The 19663-nt window shown below is 41.6% G+C and overlaps 1 long non-coding RNA gene across 1 annotated transcript in view; it reads right to left on the bottom strand.

Moving 5' to 3' along the window:
* LOC109498295 overlaps positions 1-15171 on the bottom strand; it is a 51373-nt gene extending 36202 nt beyond the window's left edge. The window contains exon 1 of the long non-coding RNA XR_006595808.1: positions 14554-15171. This is a non-coding gene — a long non-coding RNA (uncharacterized LOC109498295). The remainder of the gene's footprint in view (positions 1-14553) is intronic.
* Between the last annotated feature and the right edge of the window lie 4492 nt (positions 15172-19663).

Genomic DNA, 19663 nt, shown 5'->3' with positions numbered 1-19663 from the left:
TGTAACTAACTGTTGACTTCTGACCTCGCATGGCAGAGAGCAGGGAGAAGAAGCAAGCTCTGTCCCGACTCCTAAGGGCTCTGGTCCTATTCATCAAGGCTTAACCCTCATTGGCCTCATCTAATCCTAACCTCCTTAGGGCCCCACTTCCTAATACCATCACATGGGTGGGGGAAAGGGTTTCCACATATGCATTTCAGGGGGAAACAGACATTCAGCCCATAACACTCCTATTGTCTATAATTGTCTATAATCTTTAATTCCTCTTCTTCTATACGGGGCTTTGAGGACTGTGGGGAAAGTGTGGTCTTTTCCCACAAGACCTATCTATGTTTATGGTGCTTTCGGCCAAAAGAAGCATGAGGTCCTTGGACATGGGGACCCCTATGTCACAGGGCATGCTCATCTGGGTGACAAGCCTTTAGACTCCCTCAGTTTACTCTTATGGAAGGTGATGATATGCATTTTCAGTTCTCCAAATTTACTGCCACTTGGCTCTAGGCAGTGGCCAATTCACCATCTACACAGCAGAGAGAGCAATCAGAGACAAAAGACTAGGACGTCTGCAACTGCCTCATTGCAGGCCCTCCTGGGCCCTGGAGCCTGCACGATTCTTTTGTCCTCCCCGGATCTCCCATCTTCCTGGCTATTTGGTCACTACCCTTGCATCTGGCCTATTTCTTATTTAAGTTCTAACAGATCAGCTTCATGTATTTTGAAGCTCTGCTATCAGAAGCATGTACCTATAGAGCTGTTATATCTTCTTGATTAATTGGTTCTTTTATCAATATAAAATGCTCTTTAACACGATCTGATAATACTCCTTGGTTTTACCAAACCTCATCTCAGTAAGATGGCAGAGCTCTGTTTGAGCTGTCCCTCCCTTTACTGCAAACTGCAGACTGCCTCCAGACATTAGCGGGGGCAATCAGGGTTCACTTTGTTTGTTCTCCTCCTCTTAATCACTACAAATCATGGGGCGCCTGATGTGTGGCTCACTTGGTTAAGCGTCCGACTTCAGCTCAGGTCATGATAGCGTGGTTCGTGGGTTCAAGCCCTGCATCAGGCTCTGTGCTGACAGCTCAGAGCCTGGAGCCTGCTTCAGATTCTGTGTCTCCCTCCTTCTCTGCCCCTCCCTTGCTCTGTCTCTCTCTCAAAAATAAATAAACATTAATGGGGCGCCTGGGTGGCGCAGTCGGTTAAGCATCCGACTTCGGCCAGGTCACGATCTCGCGGTCCGGGAGTTCGAGCCCCGCGTCGGGCTCTGGGCTGATGGCTCAGAGCCTGGAGCCTGTTTCCGATTCTGTGTCTCCCTCTCTCTCTGCCCCTCCCCCGTTCATGCTCTGTCTCTCTCTGTCTCAAAAATAAATAAACATTAAAATAAATAAATAAATAAATAAACATTAAAAAAATTAATCACTGCAAATTGTGCTTTCTGTCCAATGTTTGAACTTTGTTTCATGTATTTTGTATACTCCTCCCATATTCTAATAACTAAAGGCTGGGAGTGAACATCTCTGTTTTTCCCTTAACAGGTAAATTAAGCATTTTCATATTTATTGATGTGACTGGTATTTTTGGACCCAATTTTGTCATATCATCTTACATCGTCATTGCTATGAGATTGTGTCATATTTACTGAGTTCATTATTCTATTTGGTGTACTTATTTACTTTTTGGAAAATTTCTTTTGGGATTAAGAAAAATTTTTAATTTTTTCTCTAATGATTACCTCTGTAGTGTTAATTGCTTTTATTTTAAATTTATTCTATTTTTAAATATTAAAAATTTTTATTTTATTAAAAAATGAAAGCAATTTTTAAAAATTAAAAAACTTTTACTATCTAGTCTGTCAATTAAAAAAAATTTTTTTTTCAACGTTTTTTATTTATTTTTGGGACAGAGAGAGACAGAGCATGAACGGGGGAGGGGCAGAGAGAGAGGGAGACACAGAATCGGAAACAGGCTCCAGGCTCTGAGCCATCAGCGCAGAGCCTGACGTGGGGCTCGAACTCACAGACCACGAGATCGTGACCCGGCTGAAGTCTGACGCTTAACTGACTGCGCCACCCAGGCGCCCCTCTAGTCTGTCAATTTTAAATGGTGTCTTCTGACTCCCACCTATTACTTTTAGGTGTAAAGTCAATAATCTTGTTCTACTTTCTTTTCTCACTCCCTTCTCTCATTTTTAAAAATTACATTCTCGGGGCACCTGGGTGGCTCAGTCAGTTGAGCGTCCGATTTCGGCTCAGGTCATGATCTCACAGTCTGTGAGTTCGAGCCCCACGTCGGGCTCTGTGCTGATGGCTCAGAGCCTGGAGCCTGCTTTGGATTCTGTGTTTCCCTCTCTCTCTGCCCCTCCCCCACTTGCACTCTGTCTCTCTCTAAAAAATGAATAAACGTTAAAAATTTTTTTTTTAAAATTACATTCTTGGGGCACCAGCTGGCTCAGTCTGAAGAGCCTGAGACTCTTGATCTTGGGGTTGTGAGTTTGAGCCTACCATCATGAGTGTGAAGATTACTTAAAAATAGAATCTTTAAAAAAAATACATTCTATTCTAAACAAAGATACAGTGTTTATATAACATTTTTATACCTATGTCTTCAATCTTGTATTGGTCCTCACTCTACAACATGTGAACAGCTCACCCTCGGTCCTTTTGCTGAAATGTCCCCAGTAATCTCTTGGCTAAAGGCAGCTCACTCTCTTGTGGACTGCTCAGGAGGGGCATTTGTATTCAGTTTTCCTGAGTTCTGGCATGTTTGACCCATTTGTCTACATCCTTGATACTTGAAGAACAGCGTGGCTGGTTATCAAGTTTCTTGGAAATGCTACGCCATTTTTGTTTTGCTTGATATGTTGTTTTTGACCAGTCTAATTCTCTCCCCCTTGCAGCTATTTCTGTGCTTGTCAGGACCCTCTATGGATTATTTTCTGTCTCCTTAAACCTAAGAAACTTTGCTAGAATACCTCTCTGGGCTGATCTGTTCCATTGCTTTGATATTCTTGTTCAGGAACTCCAATAGGACATGCCTTGCCAGTCTTTCATTTCATTTGTTTTCCTCTGACCCTTTTTACTTATTTCTTTATCTCACTTTTACTCTCTTGGTTGTTTTCGTGCTTCTCAGTAATGTCTTTTATTAAATCTCTTTAAATGTACTCTTCCTTAGGCTTTATGGTTTAGTTTTCAATTCTGGTAAGATTTGTTTTTTCTTTTTCTTTTATATCTTTCCTATTTCAACAACTGTAATTTCATTTCTTCTGCTTTTCTTTTTTGGTCCATTTGTGTTGTTAGGTTTTATATTTTTTATTCAAAAACATTTAATAACTCCTCTTTGAAGATAATTAATTTTTACTAGACTGTTCTGCTAAAGTTTTCCTCGGTTTCATGGAGGCTTTGGAGTGATATTTTCTTCAGCTGAATTACTTTGGTTTGCATTTTTTTAAAAAAACAACAGTTTGGATATCATCTCTTTTTTCCTGTTTCTGGTCATTTTGTGGAGGGGGTTTCTAGAGTGAAGGCAGCGTCTCTTATGGGTTCTGCCCTTTTCTGTTTAGGCTCTTTAATGCACGGTGTTGATGGTGAGGATGGGAAGAAGGAAAGGGTTTAATGTGTCTCTTTTTCCTTCAGGATCATTCATTTTATCTTATTTCCTTCTTTCCTTTTACTGCTTGTCCCTCAAAGATACCCACAGCCTCTCATCTCTTATCCCCCCCAAGAAGCAATGCCCTCCAGTGCTGATGCTTCTGGTCTCACTCATGGTCATTTCCTTTCCCTGGAGCTGGTGTTGTGAACTACCAACTTCCAAATCACGTCCAGTATTCTTTAACTTAGTTGGATTTTCTCTTTCTGGGCCTGAGATTGTCTGTGCTTCAGGAAAGTCCTTGATGCCTCTCTGCTCTTTTCAGATAGCCCTTTAATCCCCACTACTCAACTCCTCATGGCCACAGGCTTGAAGCAATGGACACAAGAGAACTCTGTTGGCATCTGGCTCATTTTTGTACTTGCTGATGATTTGAAGCTTATAATTATTCTCGGATTCCTTAGTAATGCTGAAGGCATCGTGTGCTATTTTTAATTTTCTCTCCTTATTTATTTCGTGGGTTTTGATTTTGTTTTTTGTTTTTGTTTTTGAAGTTGTGTGGGGAGATTCAAAGTGAGGCAGCCACCATTGTTTTTCATACCTGGAAGTCTGTAAGTTTGAAGTTAAGAAGCAAGAAATTAAAAACTTCTGTATTTACAGGTATATTTCCTTTTATAGTGTTTTTTAAATTTGTGTAAACATGAGTTTATATTTGACATAATTTTTTTTCAGCTTCAAGAACTTTTTTGTGTCAACATTTCTTTTAGTGGATATCTATGGGTAAGGAAATCTCTCAGGTTTGGTTTGCCTGAAAAGTCATTATTTCACCCTTCTTTTTTAATGACTACATTTTTTTTTTTTATTTTAGAAAGAGAGAGGCGGGGAGAGAGGCACAGGGGAAAAGCAGGGGAAGGAGAGAGAGAGCAGGGGGAGAGGGAGAGAGAGAGAGAGGGCGGGGGGAAAGAGAGAGAGGGAGAATCTTAACAGGTTGCACGCTTAGCACAGAGCCCAAGGTGGGGCTCAATCCACAACCCTAGGATCATGACCTGAGCCAAAATCAAGAATCAGACACTCAACTGACTGAGCCACCCAGGCACTCCAAAATATTTTTTTCCTGGGTGTAAAATGCAGAGTTGAGAGTTTTTCTTTTAGCACTTTAAAGATATAATACAAATTTTAAAAGTCAACAGCTCTGCTCTCAGCGGGGAGAGTGAAAGGACGCCAGGAAGGAGAGTTGTTGAGCCCGGGAAGGCAGAGCTCAGCTCCACGGGGGATCAAAGGTGAGGGTAAGCACCATCTCCCTCTCCCATCCCCCAGCCGAAATTTCAAAGGGAACAATTCCCATCACCAAACTTGCTCGCACCACGCAAATACCCAACGCTGTGCTTCTGTGGATCCATCCCTCCAATGGGTCTGCCTCCCTCCCAGTGCTGCAGGGCCCCTCCCAGAGGGGACCACCAATGGCAAAGCGAGCTAAGCCTGCCCCTCCCTTGTGGATCCACCCTGGCTAATATGCCAGACCCCACTGAAGAGCACCACAAGCCTGGCAGTGTGCAAGTATCCCAGACAGGGGCCACATCACTCCACAGTGAGTCCTGCCCCTGGGAGAGGCGAAGATAAGGTACACACTAGTCTGACTGTGGCCCCAGCGGTGGGCTGGGGGCAGACACCGGTCTGACTGCAGCCCCGCCCACCAACACGAGTTACTCTGGACAGCACAAGGGAAGTGCCCTGCAGTTTGGAGCCACCACAGGGACTACCCAAAATGATGAAACGGAAGAATTCTCCTCAAAAGAAACTCCAGGAAGTCGCAACAGCTAATGAATTGATCAAAAACGATTTAAGCAACATAAAGGAACAAGGATTTAGAATAATAGTCATAAAATTAATCGCTGGGCTTGAAACTAGCATAGAGGACAGCAGAGAATCTACTGCTACAGAGATCAAGGGACTAAGAAATAGTCATGAGGAGCTAAAAAATGCTGTAAATGAGGTGCAAAATAAAGTGGAGGCGGCCATAGCACAGATTGAAGAGGCAGAGGAGAGAATAGGTGAATTAGAAGGTAAAATTATGGAAAAAGAGGAAGCTGAGAAAAAGAGAGATAAAAAAATCCAGGAGTATGAGAGGAGAATTAGAGAACTAAATGATGCAATCAAATGAAACAATATCCATATCATAGGAATTGCAGAAGAAGACAGAGAGAGAGGGGCTGAAGGTGTACTTGAACAAATCATAGCTGAGAATTTCCCTGATCTGGGGAAGGAAAAAGGCACTGAAATCCAAGAGGCACAGAGAACTCCCTTCAGACGTAACTTGAATCGATCTTCTGCATGACATATCATAGTGAAACTGGCAAAATACAAGGAAAAAGAGAAAATTCTGAAAGCAGCTAGGGATAAACAGGCTCTAACTTACAAATGGAGACCCATAAGACTAGTGGCAGACCTATCTACTGAAACTTGGCAGGCCAGAAAGGAATGGCAGGAAATTTCCAATGTGATGAGCAGAAAAAATATGCAGCCGAGAATCCTTTATCCAGCAAGTCTGTCATTCAGAATAGAAGGAGAGATAAAGGTTTTCCCAAACAAACAAAAACTGAAGGAATTCATCACCACTAAACCAGCCCTACAAGAGATCCTAAGGGGGATTCTGTGAGTGAAATGTTGCAAGGACTACAAAGTACCAGAGACATCACTACAAGCACAAAACCTACAGACATCACAATAACTCTAAACCTGTATCTTTCAATAATAACACTGAATGTAAATGGACTAAATGCTCCAACCAAAAGCCATAGGGTATCAGAATGGATAAAAAAACCAAGACCCATCTATTTGCTGTCTACCAGAGCCTCATTTTAGACCTGAGGACACCTTCAAACTGAAAGTGAGGGGATGGAGAACCATCTATCATGCTACTGGAAGTCAAAAGAAAGCTGGAATAGCCATACTTATATCAGACAAACTAGACTTTACATTAAAGGCTGTAACAAGAGATGAAGAGGGCATTATATAATAATTACAGGGTCTATCCATCAGGAAGAGATAACAATTATAAATGTCTATGTGCTAAATATGGGAGCCCCCAAATATATGAAACAATCACAAACATAAGCATCCTTATTGATAAGAATGTGGTAATTGCAGGGGACTTTAATACCCCACTTACAACAATGGATAGATCATCTAGACACAGGATCAATAAAGAAACAAGGGCCCTGAATGATACATTGGATCAGATGGACTTGACAGATAATTTAGAACTCTGCATCCCAAAGCAACAGAATATACTTTCTTCTCGAGTGCACATGGAACATTCTCCAAGATAGATCACATACTGGGTCACAAAACAGCCCTTAATAAGTATAAAAGAATTGAGATCAGGGGCCCCTGGGTGGCTCAGTTGGTTGGGCATCCGACTTCAGCTCAGGTCATGATCTCACAGTCTGTGAGTTTGAGCCCCGCGTCAGGCTCTGTGCTGACATCTCAGACCCTGGAGCCTGTTTCAGATTCTGTGTCTCCCTCTCTCTCTGACCCTCCCCCATTCATGCTGTGTCTCTGTCTCAAAAATAAATAAACGTTAAAAAAAATAAATAAAAATAAAAATAAAAGAACTGAGATCATACCATGCACACTTTCAGACCACAATGCTTTGAAACTTGAAATCAACCACAGGAAAAAGTCTGGAAAACCTCCAAAAGCATGGAGGTTAAAGAACACCCTACTAAAGAATGAATGGGTCAACCAGGCAATTAGAGAAGAAATATCACTCTATGTTTCATATGTCTTTTATTCTCTGGCTTCTTTTAAGATATTTAAAAACCTTTGCTGTACAACTATTCGATTATGATTTCCTAGATGTGGTTTTCTTTGTTGTTGTTGTTTTTCCAGTCTGTTGTTCATTCAATGAACTTCTTAAATCACTGAGGTGATATTTTTCATCAAATTTGGAAAAAAACGGATTATTATTTCTTTAAGATTTTTTTATTTTATTTATTTTTTTTCAACGTTTATTTATTTTTGGGAGAGAGAGAGACAGAGCATGAACGGGGGAGGGGCAGAGAGAGAGGGAGACACAGAATGTGAAGCAGGCTCCAGGCTCTGAGCCATCAGCCCAGAGCCTGACGCGGGGCTCGAACTCATGGACCACGAGATCGTGACCTGGCTGAAGTCGGATGCTTAACCGACTGCGCCACCTAGGCGCCCCAAGATTTTTTTAAATCTCAATCTCTCTTCTCTTTTTCTGGAACTCCAACTACATTTACGCCTGAGCATTTAATAGTGTTTTACAAAGAATAGAGTCTATGTTCTTTTCATTTTCTCCAGCCTTTGTATCCTCTTCTTTTCAGGTCAGATGCTTTCTATTGCTCTGTCTTTAAATTCACTGGCCCTATCTTTTGCAGTATTCATTCTTCTGTTAAGTCCATTCAGTGAAAATTTTCATTTCAGATACTTTATTTTTCAATTCATTAAGTTCTTTTTAAAATAATTTCTATTTCTCTATAGCAGTCTCCAATCTGTCAACTTATTATGTCTATCTTTTCCTTTAAACCTGTAAACATATAATGGCTGTTTTAAAGTCTTTGTTAATTCCAACATGTCTGAATCTGTCCTATTTTCTGTTATTTTTTTTCCTATGTATAGGCCACATTTTCTTACTGCTTTATGTATCTAGTAATTTTTTATTGTGTGCTAATCATTGTAGATACTTGAAATTTAATCTTAGGGTTTTTCTCCCACTTCTCTGGTATTCTGTCCATCTTCTTTAAGTCTGTCCTCTTCCTAACCTTTTAATGTTAGAAATCCTCATGTCTGAATCTTATATATTGTCTTTTATCACACTACATTTTCTCCCTAGGCAATCTCATCTGCATCTTCTGCTGTAATTACCACCTATACACTGATGATTCAAAAGCATATAAATTCAGTTGAGACCTCTCCTCTGAGCTCCAAGCTAACTGCTACTTGTTTTAATGGTACATCAAACTCATTATGTGCAGGGGAGCCCAGGTGGCTCAGTCAGTTAAGCACTGAACCTTGGCTTAGGTCATGATCCTGCAGTTTGTGGGTTCAAGCCCTGTGTCCAGCTCTGTGCTGACAGCTCAGACTCTGGAGCCTGCTTTGGATTCTGTGTGTGTGTCTCTCTCTCTGCCCCTTCCCCACTAACACTCTGTCTTCCTCCCTCTCAAAAATAGACATTTAAAAAAAACCTCAATATGTCCAGAACCAATCTCATGATCTCTCTAGCCTGCCTGTACACACACACACACACACACACACACACACACACACACAGTTTAAAAGAAGACTTCACTGTAATCATCAAGACAGTATAGTATTAGCACAAAAAACAGACACACAGACCAATGGAATAGAATAGAGAACCCAGAATTGGACCCACAAATGTATGGCCAACCAATCTTTGACAAAGCAGGAAAGAGCATCCAATGGAAAAAAAAGACAGTCTCTTTAGAAAATGGTGCTGGGACTCTCAACAATAGCCAAATTATGGAAAGAGCCTAAATGTCCATCAACTGATGAATGGATAAAGAAACTGTGGTTTATATACACAATGGAATATTACGTGGCAATGAGAAAAAATGAAATATGGCCTTTTGTAGCAACGTGGATGGAACTGGAGAGTGTGATGCTAAGTGAAATAAGCCATACAGAGAAAGACAGATACCATATGGTTTCACTCATGTGGACCCTGAGAAACTTAACAGGAACCCATGGGGGAGGGGAAGGGAAAAAAAAAAGAGGTTAGAGTGGGAGAGAGCCAAAGCATAAGAGACTCTTAAAAACTGAGAACAAACTGAGGGTTGATGGGGGGGTGGGAGGGAGGAGAGGGTGGGTGATGGGTATTGAGGAGGGCACCTTTTGGGATGAACACTGGGTGTTGTATGGAAACCAATTTGTCAATAATATTCATATAAAATAAAAAAAAATAAAAGTCAAAAAAAAAAAAAAAAAGAAAATGGTGCTGGGAGAACTGGACAGCAACATGCAGAAGAATGAAACTAGACCACCTTCTTACACCATTCACAAAAATAAACTCAAAATGGATGAAAGACCTAAATGTGAGAAAGGAAACCATGAAAACTCTAGAGGAGAAAGCAGGCAACAATCTCTTTGACCTCAGTTGCAGCAATTTCTTACTCAACACATCTCCAAAGGCAAGGGAATCAAAAGCAAAAATGAACTACTGGGACCTCATCAAGATAAGAACTTCTGCACTGCAAAGGAAACACTCAGCAAAACTAAAAGGCAATGGATGGAATGGGAAAAGATATTTGCAAATGGCATATCGGATAAAAGGCTAGTATCCAAAATCTATAAAGAACTTACCAAACTCAATACCTGAAAAAGCAATAATCCAGTGAAGAAATGGGCAGAAGACATGAATAGACACTTTTCCAAAGAAGACATCCAGATGGCCAACAGACGCATGAAAATATGCTCAATGTCACTCATCATCAGGGAAATACAAATCAAAGCCAGACTGAGATACCACCTCACACTGGTCAGAGTGGCTAAAATGAACAAATCAGGAAACTACAGATGCTGGTGAGGATGTTGAGAAATGGGAACCCTCTTGCACTGTTGGTGGGAGTGCAAACTGGTGCAGCCACTCTGGAAAACAGTGTGGAGGTTCCTCAAGAAAATTAAAAATAGAGCTACCCTATGACCCAGCAATAGCAGTAATAGGAATTTACCCAAGGGATACAGGAGTGCTGATGCGTAGGGGCACTGTACCCTAATGTTTACAGCAGCACTCTCAACAATAGCCAAGTTACGGAAAGGGCCTAAATGTCCATCAACTGATAAATGGATAAAGATGCAGTTTATATACTTAATGGAATACTACTTGGCAATGAGAAAGAATGAAATCATGCCATTTGTAGTAACGTGGATGGAACTAGAAGGTATTATGCTGAGTGGGACAAGTCAGTCAGAGAAGGGCAGATATCATATGTTTTCACTCATATGTGGATCTTGAGAAACTGAACAGAAGACCATGGGGGAAGGAGGGGGAAAAAATAGATACAAACAGAAAGAGAGGGAAGCAAACCACAAGAGACTATGAAATACAGAGAACAAACTAAGGGTGGATGGGAGGCTGGGGGAGAGGGAAAATGGGTGATGGGCATTGAGGAAGGCACTTGCTGGGATGAGCACCAGGTGTTGTATGCAAGCCAATTTGACGATAAATTATATTCATAAAAAAATAAAAAAAAATAAAAGAAGGCTTTGATTGTTTTTCATTGCTTTTTTAGGATAAAAATAAAAATTATTAAGATGGACTGGCTCCCGTTTGACTCCTCTTAATACGGCTTCTTCTCCCTATGCCTCTCTGTCATCCTAGTCCTGTGTCTGCCTGTTAGCTTTCATCCTGCCTCTGGTCTTTGTCTATACTCTTCCTTCTGTATGAAATGCTTTCCTCTCTTCATCATATGGTTAACACCCTCTCCTACACCAGATTAGAACTCAACTGTCCTTTTCTGGAGGAAACCTTGCCTGACCCCCCTTGACGAAATCTAACCCACTCTTCTAGGTTCACATTGGCACAATGTACTTCTCGTATATTGTGTATGCTCATGCATTGTGTATTGCTTATAACAGTTGTAATTTTATACTGGTGTTCATGACTACTTCATTCATGTGTGACACCTCTACTGAATTTTGGACCCCATGAAATTGAAAGTTGTCGGTGTTTACTCACTCTTATATGTTAAGCATCAAGCATAGTATAGATGTTAAATAAATATTTATGGGACAAGCGAATAAATGAATCAAAATGCTCTTCCATTGTTCTTTTTTTAGAATCATGCTTAGATCTGTCTCTGCCTTTTTAAGAAATGTTCTAAGCAGGGGAGGATGCTGAGGGACTGGTCAAACAGCAGGAAAATCAAGTAACATGGAAACAAAATAAGTTGGTCCCTTGCAATTAGGCTTCTCAGAAGAATTCTTTGTTTCTTCCTTAAAGATGAAACTGGAATATTAAAATTGATATTTTGGTCCCAGAATGATAAACTTAAAAACCATAATTAAAACATGTCTACTGTTGAGACTGGTGGTACACTTTGTCCTTCTTACCTGTAAGCCTCAAGGAGCCACCCAAATGATTGTGTCATCAACGGGATCACAAAGCCCAGGTCTTTACCCACTTTTTTAATGCTTCACTTCTAACATGGGAAGCTACCTTTTCAAGAGATCTCCTGCTACATTGTCAAGCCTCTGACTAGGCTGGGCTATAGTTGCCTTGAGGTAAGAGGGACAGTGTTTTTAAGGGTAAGATATAGTTTGGGATGGTATTGAAAAGGGTAATCCTGGGGAAGTGAAGGCAATTATTAAGACCAAGTATGAAACAATGCCTGGTAGCCAAAAGTGAGTTCATATCAAAAATTTCTACAGAGAGAGTTATAGCTTCTGAAGTGGTAATGTAATACATTGTCTGGGGATAAAAAAAGAAACAAACTAAACATGAGAGAAAATACAAGGAATGATCCAGAAATTAGAGTAGATAGGGTGCATGTCAGGGGCAGAAAGGTATCATGGGACAAGTAAGGCCATGGATGTGCTGGTCTGGAACACAAGACAAAATATTACTGGTTAAGTTGGTTTTGTTGACTAGTAAACTAGATGGATTTGAGGCATTTTTATCTGTTCTTGCTCTTCGTGTGATATTTTCTTCCCCTGATTCTGGCATCACTTTTGTTATCTCAGAAACACACCAGGAGCAAGACAGAAGCTCTTAGGTGGCTTATTAGTACTGGGACAAATTGATCCTTCCTTTCACAAAGACATTTATCCCTCAATAAAATAGAACTTTCAGTCAAGTAGTTGGTCCTTAAAAGAAAGAAAAGAAAGCATGAACTCCGTCCCTTTTTTGATTAAATACTGAGAACCAACTTGTCTATTTCTAAGTAGAAACTTTCTCTCTTTATACATGTTAAATGCATATTTTTTCTTAAAAAAAAAGCCATTTGGCCCCTTGATTCCTGAGTTCTTGATAGAAAAACAAAATGGTCAATAGCTCATTTCAACATCCACATTTAGCTGAAAAGCTTTTGGTGATTCAACCCCACAGATGTAGGTAAAAGGTTCCAGAGAGCAAGTGGGAGTCATGAGTTTACCAAAACTCTGTGAACACATTCTTTTTAAGGCTTGAAAAATCCCAAGGCTTGCCCTTGTTTTAGGAAGAATAACTACCAGAGAAGTTTCAGGCCACTAGAAGATATGGCCCATCATGAGGAGGGCAGGGTCAGCTGAGCCCAGGCCACAGTTGGCATGTTACCCGCATCCCACCTCCCTCCTGCCTTGCAGCTCTCCCCAGAGATATCCACTGGGTGGGAAGTCTGTTGCCAGAGAACACAGTCTGATGTTTTCCGTTCCTGATCCAGGAAGTCCCCCTTCCCCTGCCACCCCCACATCCTCAGACTGGAAACAACTTTTAGAGAGGAGAAGGGGAGCAAAGCTGAAAAAGGCAAATATCCCTGGTGGAGTCTGAAGAGAGAGGCCCCTTGTTCAAGGATTTCTCCTCTAGACTTGAAAGGACACTTCAGAGTCACTCATCTTAGTTCTGATCTTTCTCAGTATGTAAGAAGCCACTAAGAAAATTTACCCTGGGAAGAAAAATTCCTGAAGCTGAGTTAGGCACAGATAACTGTTACCACATGATCTGGCATTTAGTTACCTCTGACTTTGTGTCTTCCCACTCCCCTCTGTGCTGGACTGGGCTGCAGCCACTCAGGCCTCCTTGCTGATTCTCAAACAGCTAAACATGCTCCTCACTCACGGCCTCTGCCCACCCTGGTCTTGCTCCCACAGATCTGTATGGCCTGCTCTCTCACTTCATCCAGGGCTCTGCTCAAATGTCATTCTGGCAGACACATCTTTCCTGGCCATCCTGCTCATACCCTTATTCTATTTTATTTTCTTTCATGGCACTATTTTTTACCACTTGATGCATTTTATGGTCATGTTTGTTTGTAATACAGCTCACTTGACTAAGATCCATAGAGAAGAGACCTATCTGCTATACCCACAGCACACATTGGGTACTCAGTAAATATTTGAGGAAGGAAGGAAGGAAGGAAGGAAGGAAGGAAGGAAGGAAGGAAGGAAGGAAGGAAGGAAATAAGGAAGGGAGGGAGGGAGGGAGGGAGGGAGGGAGGGAGGGATGGGAGGGGGAAACAGAAGAATGGAGGGAGTTGGGAGAGAGGAGGAAGAAGGGGATGAGATGAGCGGTGAACAGAGAGCTAAATGGGGTCTCTGAAAGTAGACATGGGAGGCACCCAAAGAAACATTCCTACTTCATCCATTCCCTGTGCCTGGGATAATCCATTCTGAGTGGTAAAGAAATATCTTGACTTCATGTTAAATGAACTATTGGTCATATTATTGTCTTCCATCCCCCAAACCCATGTTAGCCTCTGTGTTAGTGCCTATTCTTTTGCTCTGCCATGTTAACCCTAACTAGTCCCAAGCCCTTTCAGAAAGGTAGCCCTGCCCTGATCCTCAGTCTGATGGCTGGAGACCCTTCTGCCTTGCCTTACAGAAGTCTGCCCTCCTCCGTTGTCCCCATCCCAGCCTAGCAGCAGCCTGTGCTACCTGAAACACTTTCCCAATGTCAGTTGATGGGAACCCCACTGACTCCTGTCTGCTACACAGAGCCAACCCCAGCTGCCACAGTGATTTTCAGTCTTGTGCTGGATTCCAAACCTCTTCTCTTGCCCACCTTTGGTACTGCAGAGTAGACCATCTTTCTCTGTACCCAAGACACCATTAAAAGTTATAGAAAAGAGAATTTAAAAAGAAAACAATTAAAAAGTGAGATGGCATATGTGGATATATACATATGTATCATATATACATATATATATATGTATATATCAGAAGGCCTTTGGCCTAATAACATGTCACATCAAGGCAAATGACCAAAAAAGTAAAAATTTCCCAACTTACCTCCCTGAAGTGGACTCATCTGCGGAGATATGGGCCTGGATGGGGTTCTAATTACTTCCTGCCCTTTAATTAGAAGGGCCTGTCAAATCCAGAGTTGACCCAGTGGATCAGTATACAGGTCTAAGCTGAGGCGGCAAATGGTGATTCCCTCTGAGATGCCAAAAAAAACCTGGGCTCCCCTAGGTAAGCCATGCCTGGCCTTGGCTTTTTGGAGGTCCTGCATGACCAGCAAGTCCTCCCTGATCTGTGCAGGCCCTTGTCCCTGACACAAACCCCCAACATTGACCTAGAACCAGTGCCAGGTGGCTTCGGCCTGGAGTTTTTCTCAGCTAGACTCACTATCCTGGGAGTTTCCCAGAAAGTCCTTGTCCTTCCACAGCCATCTCTCAGTGCAGTGAGACTATTTGTGGGAGAAAGTTGATGGATGAAGGGTGATGTCACAAGCTGCAGCCAGGCTGTTTTTCTTGAAGGCTGCCCACACAGTACTATAATCATGCAAACTTAAATTCAGGAAATAAAACGGAACACAGATAGTTTGTCATCCTTGTTAGCAATGGAATTGATGAATGAAAGGTCCAATCATCCAAAAGTCCCTGAATTGGGTCTTCTTGTTCAAGAAGACAACAACAAAAATTGGCTTTTAAGTTGCAAAGTAGACAAACTGAACAATAAATAGTTGTTGAAATAGTTGCTTGAGCTTCATCTCCCATTCTTGCTCCTGATCTGTGGTTTCCTAACCACAGCATGCAGAGCAAATGGAAACAAACTACCCAAATTCCGAATTATTAAAAACTGGATAAGCAGATTGAACAACTGAGAGAAGCCATATTTTCATAGTTTCCTGGGTGATTATTAAATACATTGTCTACTTTGTTATAGATTAGACACCCAGTCTCACTTCCAAGAAAGGCTTCAGGTGAGCAAATGGCTGCCCTCAATTTTTCACTTTCCTTTTCTATGGCCCACCTAGGAGAGACCCAGGAGTTGAACTAGTCAGGAAGTTCAGCAGTTCTCAAGACATACTACAGACAAAAAGATGTAGTTTTTTTTTTTTTTCAACGTTTATTTATTTTTGGGACAGAGAGAGACAGAGCATGAACGGGGGAGGGGCAGAGAGAGAGAGGGAGACACAGAATCAGAAACAGGCTCCAGGCTCTGAGCCATCAGCCCAGAGCCCGATGCAGGGCTCGAACTCACGGACCGCGAGATCGTGACCTGGCTGAAGTCGGACGCTTAACTGACTGCGCCACCCAGGCGCCCCAAAAAGATGTAGTTTAAAAAAAAACAACTGCTTTCTGGGGTGCCTGGGTGGCTCCGTTGGTTAAGCACCAGGTCATGCTCAGGTCATGATCTCGCAGTTCATGAGTTAGAGTCTTACGTCAGGCCCTGTATTGACAGCTCGAAGCCTGGAGCCTGTTTTGGATTCTGTGTCTCCCTTGCTCTCTCTCTCTCTCTCTCTCTCTCTCTCTGCCCCTCCCCTGATCTCTCTCTCTCTCTCTCTCTCTCTCTCTCTCTCTCTCTCTCTCTCTCAAAAATAAAATAAACATTAAAAATCTTTTTTAAAAAACTACTGCTTTGGGGACAAATGTATGACCTGGCCGGAAAAAAGGCCTTCTTAACCATTGGATTCTAAAGAATCCAGCAAAACTGAAGGTAACAGACAGGTACAAAATTCTAAACAAAAAGATGAGTTGATATCATAAGACCCAGACAAATCAGGAAAGAATGGTGGGCAGTGACTGTCAGACCAAACACATCAATGGCATCCTAACATAGATAGGCAGGTCTGAACTAGTGATACAGCAAAGTTATAATTCTGATCCAAGTATGGGGGCTGGTTCCCTCTGCCCTCCTTCTGTACAATCTGCTGTATAGACATGATTTGTTTGGTAAAGCTGTCATTTATAGTACCCTTGGCAGACTCCTCCTAAGTGTTAGAATTCTTGGGTTTGGCTTCTCTTTTTATCTCTTCTCTTTCTACCCTTCCTACCTAGATCATTCTGATGGCTTTAAATAGCATCTCAAATCTCAAGCCTCAGGTCTGAGCTCCAGAATCATTGTTTCCAGTATCCACTATCCATCACCACTTGGATGTCCCATGGACACTGTTAACATGAAATGCACAAATCTTTCACTTGCTTCCTTCTAAAATATCTTTGTCCTCTTCCTATATGCCCCAGCTCAATAAATGGCATGCCCACTCATCCATTTCTCAACCCAGAAATGGGATCACATTCAACCCAAGTTCAGTCAATTCTACTTCCAAAATAGGTCTCAAAATTATCCATTTCATCCCATCCTCGCTGGCACTTTCCTAGTACAAGTCACCATAATCTTTTGCCTAAATTAATAACCAGTCTCCTTATATCCACTCTTGCTCCTTCAAATTCGTCCAGAGTTACTTCATCCATCAAAAGATGGAGGATTGTGTCATTCTCTTTCAGTATATTCCCACTGAATTCAGGAGAGTCTAAATACTTCCTTCCTGTGGCCTAAATACTCCAAGATGTTGCTTTTGTTTATCTTTTGCCTTGTCTCATGCCCACATTCCCTTCTGCCAGTTTCAATGGTTTTAACATGACAAGGTCTTTTTGTTTTTTAGCTCACTTGTTTATAATATTCTTTTTCCATAAAACTGTTATTCATTTTGTCATTACTCTAAATCCTGTCCCTTAAAAGTGTCCTGCAGTAGGTATGCAATAAAAATGTATTAAACAAATGTTGATGGATGCTGGAAGTCAGAGAAAAGAGCCACCTTGCATCAACTTGAATGGTTCCAGTAGTTGTTTGACTTTTGAAGAAGGAAGTATGCCAAACTATCTCCTCAATCAAAATATGCTTTTCCTGGGGTGCCTGGGTGGTTCAGTCAGTTAGGCCTCCAACTTTGGCTCAGGTCATGATCGCATGAATCGTGAATTTGAGCCCCACATTGGGCTCTGTGCTGACAGCGCGGAGCCTGGAGCCCCCTTCGAGTTCTGTGTCTCCCTCTCTCTCTGCCCCTCCCCTGCTCACACTCTGTCTCTCTCTCTCTCAAGAATAAATAAACTTTTAAAAAAATATGCTTGTCCTGTTTTCCTTTCTCTCAAGGTCTGACTTAGCAATACTGGTGAATTTAATAACTATTTGTTCTGGTCACTTACTATGAAACAAACTACCCTCTCAACATAATGGCTTAAGATGACAATCATCCATGTTATTATGTTCAGATATCTTGTGGGTCATGTATATTTAATCAGGACACAGTAGCAGTGCCTTATCTCTGCTGCACAATGCTGGAACTTCAGCTGGAAAGATTCAGAGGCTGACAGCTACCTGATAGCTGGGAATTTAAACCATCAGGTAGCTCCTTCGCTCACATGTCTGGTTGCTAAGCTGAAAGAACTCAAAGATCAGACTGGTGACTAAATACCTTCTCATGGCCTGTCTACATGGCTTGGCTTGCTCACAGCATCATGGCCTCAGAGGTCCAAGAGCTAATGTTCCAGCAAAGAAAGGAGGGCTTATCACTTTTTATGATCCAGCTTCCTAGGTCAAATAGTGTAGTGTCACTTTCACCCTACTCTGCTGTTTAAACAATCACAAGCTCACTCAAATCCAAAGGAAAGGAAAGTAGACTCTCTTGAGGAGTAAGGGACAAGGGCACCCTTTGGAAGAGAATGTGAGATGGGAGACATTGGCCATCTTTGGCAAATACCATCTACCACCTGTCACATGTTAAAGTACAGATGAAGAAGTGCTGTCTGCTCTACTCCCTTCCTTAGCTCACCCTACCTTCCTGTGTTCCTAGTCCTAATTATTTATAACACGTGGTCAACATAACAAGAACATTTTGCATCCCAAAAGAGTGAATCCCCTGGTGGGCTTTTCAAACCACGCTAGAGGAAATAAGGGAAAAGACTTGTAGCTCTAAGGTAGATGCCCTTAGATCTTACCTTTACACCAGGTAGAGGCCCTACAGATCTTGAACTCCAAGATTTCCAAAGGCCACATGTCTGCTGATATCAAAGGGTCAAGTTTATATTCTTCACACATACATGTTGAGCATATACACCTGATCCTCATTACTCATGGGTTCTACCTTTGCAAATTTGCCTACTCACTAAAATTTATTTGTAACCCCTAAATTAATATTCACAATACTTTCACAGTCACCTACAGACATGTGCAGAGCAACAAGAAATTTGAGTTGCCCCATGGGCTCATTAACAGCTGGGTCACACAAGACACTGCTTTGCCTCCTTCAGTGTTTGCATTCTCCCACACTGTACACAAGTGACCTTTTGTGGTCAGTGTAATACCATGTCTTTCACACTGGGAGTGTGGTGCTGACACATGGTAAATTGGTCCTAAGCACAATAAGGCTGTAACGTGCCTTACATTGAAAATACATGTGTCAGGCAGCTTTATTCAGGCATGAGTTAGAATGCTGCTGGCTGTGAGCTCAATGCTGATGAATCCATGATGTATAGTAATTAAGGTGTCTTTAATATGTGTCTTTTATACACGTAAAACAAGGTCATTTGACAAAAATGTTGAGACCAGAGGCTCTTAGGAACCTAATTTTGTGTTTCTCCTAAGAGCAATTGTTTTGTATCTGCTAATTCAGTGTTTGCAGAGACTTTATGGACCGTAACTACAATGAGTAATGAGAATCAACTGTAATATATATCAGGACTGTTGTAAGCCCTAGAGATGAAATAGTGAACAAAAAAACACAAAAATCCCTGCACTTATGGAATTTACATTCTAGAGGAGAGAAGAAGACATAAAGGAAAAAATGATACAGTATGTTAGAAGGTGATAACCATTAAGGAAAAAATAAAGCAAGGGATGGGAGATGGGGAGCTTCCAGGGTGGACTTGTTTTTTTTTGTTGTTGATACTGTTGTTTTCTGTTTCATTTTGTTTTGTTTTTTCAAAACAGAATGATGAAGGTAAACCTGAAGAAGATTCAGATGACATTTGAGCACACGAAAGAGGTATGAGGAAGCAGGTTAAGCAACCTCTGGGAGGAAAGTAGAAGGAACAGACAGTACACAGGGTGGTAAGATACCTGACATGTCCAAACCAGAATGGGGCTCATGTGCCTGGAATGGAGCAAGTAGGAGATG

Source organism: Felis catus, chromosome A3 (assembly GCF_018350175.1).
Source record: "Felis catus isolate Fca126 chromosome A3, F.catus_Fca126_mat1.0, whole genome shotgun sequence".
Lineage (NCBI taxonomy): Eukaryota > Metazoa > Chordata > Mammalia > Carnivora > Felidae > Felis > Felis catus.
Note: the sequence above shows the minus strand (reverse complement) of the source record. Positions and strands in the feature narration are given on the sequence as shown.